A 2,500-nucleotide genomic window follows, 5' to 3' on the forward strand; every position below is an offset into this window, starting at 1 on the left:
TTTTTTAGAGCATTGTAGTCATAGAGAGTTTGAATTATGAAATGGGAGTAGAATACATCCACTAGAATGACAAAAATAATTTTCCGGTCGTAATCCTTTTGGTAAAATTAAAATGAAAACGAACGGAACTCTTTTTATGTTCCAGCCAATATTTGCTTTGTTGCTGGAAATTTTAATTAGATTTTGCTATAATTTACTATATTTTGATGGCATTTCAATTTGCATTTTTTTCAAGAAGTACTCTCCAAAATGAAACCATAGTTCTCTAGTCTTAGGTAGTGCCTTAGCTCTGTACCATGGTCTTCCACTGTATTGGGGTAGACGTCTCTCTTGCTTGAGGGTACATTCGGGCACACTAATCTATCTTATTCCTCTTCCTCTTTTTTTTCTTTTTTTTTTATATATGACTGATTTATTTTGATATGGTTATTGTTCTTAAAATATTTTAATTGTTCATTACTTCTTCTTAGTTTATATATTTCCTTATTTTCTCTACTTACTGGGCTATTTTTCTCTGTTGGAACCCTTTGGATAATAGCACCCTGCTTTTCCAAGTAGGGTTGTACCTTAGCAATTAATAATAATAATAACTAGAGGAGCACTCAGTAGAGCACAGACATCTGGCGCGCCATCTTATTTCTTGACCTTTTAGTAGATTTTCGTACACTCAAATATGAACCAAGTTTGAAGCCCCTGTGACAACGAGGTCCAAACTTATAGATAATTACGTGAATTGGACGTCGTGCTTGATTTTGACATTGACCTTTCAAAATAGAATGATTTCCAGCTCTTTACATAACAGTTAATCCCTGCAAGTTTCATTACTCTACGATTCAAATTGTGCCCAAGAAGCTGCTCACAAATAAACATAAAACCAAACACATAAACATACAAACAGTGGGTAAAAACATAACCTCCCTTCAACTTCATTGGTGGAGGTAACTAGAAGGGCACTCAGTAGAACGCAGACCTTCGCTGTGGCAGCCTTATTTTCGGCCTTTTACCTGACCTTGACCTTGAACTTTGACCTTAACATGTATTAATTGGAGGGGATTTTCATACACTCAAATAAGAATCAAATGTCAAGTCTCTGTGACAACCTATGGCTGATTATGTGAATTGGACATTTTGCCTCAACTTGACCTTGACCTTGACCTTGACCTTCCAGAATTTAATAATTTGCAGCTTTTTACATAACAGTTAATCCCTGCAAGTTCCATTACTCTATGATTAAAATTGTGGCCAGGAAGAAGTTCACAAAGAAACACACACTCACTCAAATAAACAGACAAGCGCACAAACATACACACAAGCAGGTTGTAAAACACAACCTCCTTCCAACTTCGTTGGCGGAGGTAACTAAAGGGGCACTCAGTAGAGCTCAGACCTCCGCTGCGGAAGCTTTTTCTCGACTCTTTGCTCGATCTTGACCTTGACCTTTGACCTTAACATGTATTCATTGGGGGTGGATTCTCATACAATTAAATGTGAACTGATTACGTGATTTGGACATTTTGCTTGACCTTTGACATTGACCTTTCAAAATTTGATAATTTCCAGATTTTTACATAGCAGTTAATCCTTGGACGTTTCATTACTCTGCGATTAAAATTGTGGCCAGGAAGCAGTTCACAAACAAACAAACACACACACAAACACACAAACAAACATACAGACAGGGGGTAAAACATAACGTCCTTCCAACTTCGTTGGCAGAAGTAATAAAAACAATCTATATTTACATATACAGTATTTGATAGGCACATACAAGTTACGCTTTTCTATATTTCTTGAATTTTTGGTTAAGTATTATTCAGTTATCAGTAATAATGAAATATTTATGGACTGTAGAATGGTTGACATTCGATAAGTATACTGTGCTGGGTTGTGTCAATGATGAAAAAATGCAGAGATTAGTGAGAATATTAGTTTGGGAAATGATATGAAGTGTAAATATGAGTATGAATGAGTTCATGATCATGAATATATACTGTATATGAGGAGGAAGTACCAATGAATAAGTATCTAGTAGAATAGAAGAAGAAAGAAAGGTAACTGGTGGATGCAATAGATTGGGAAGATAATTGAATAATCTATGGACAAGATGTGAATAGATGAACACACTGTTGACCCAAGTTTCTCTTAAGATACTGAATCTGGAAAGTTGAGGAAAATTATTGGTGTGTGATTATGGTTCGCTTTGAGGCTTTATGTTTTGTTCATTAGGAACTTGTGGAAACATGATTAGCCTATCACAGATAATATAATTTTGTTTTGCACATTTATTAATCCTTATTGTAAAATAATATCATGTCTTCTGATCGAAATCCTAGTCTCTCTATATTCCACGAATTTGGTATTATAAAAATCTAAGCAATAATTTGATGAGTTTTAAGGCATGCAGAAATTTAGAACAGAGTGAGAGGCTGAGATCAACAGGTAGCTTATATGATTCATTTGAAGGACAATGTTTTAAGTACTATTGAATATTGACTTTAAT

The sequence above is a fragment of the Palaemon carinicauda genome, chromosome 6 (assembly GCF_036898095.1).
Source record: "Palaemon carinicauda isolate YSFRI2023 chromosome 6, ASM3689809v2, whole genome shotgun sequence".
Classification (NCBI taxonomy): Eukaryota; Metazoa; Arthropoda; class Malacostraca; order Decapoda; family Palaemonidae; genus Palaemon; species Palaemon carinicauda.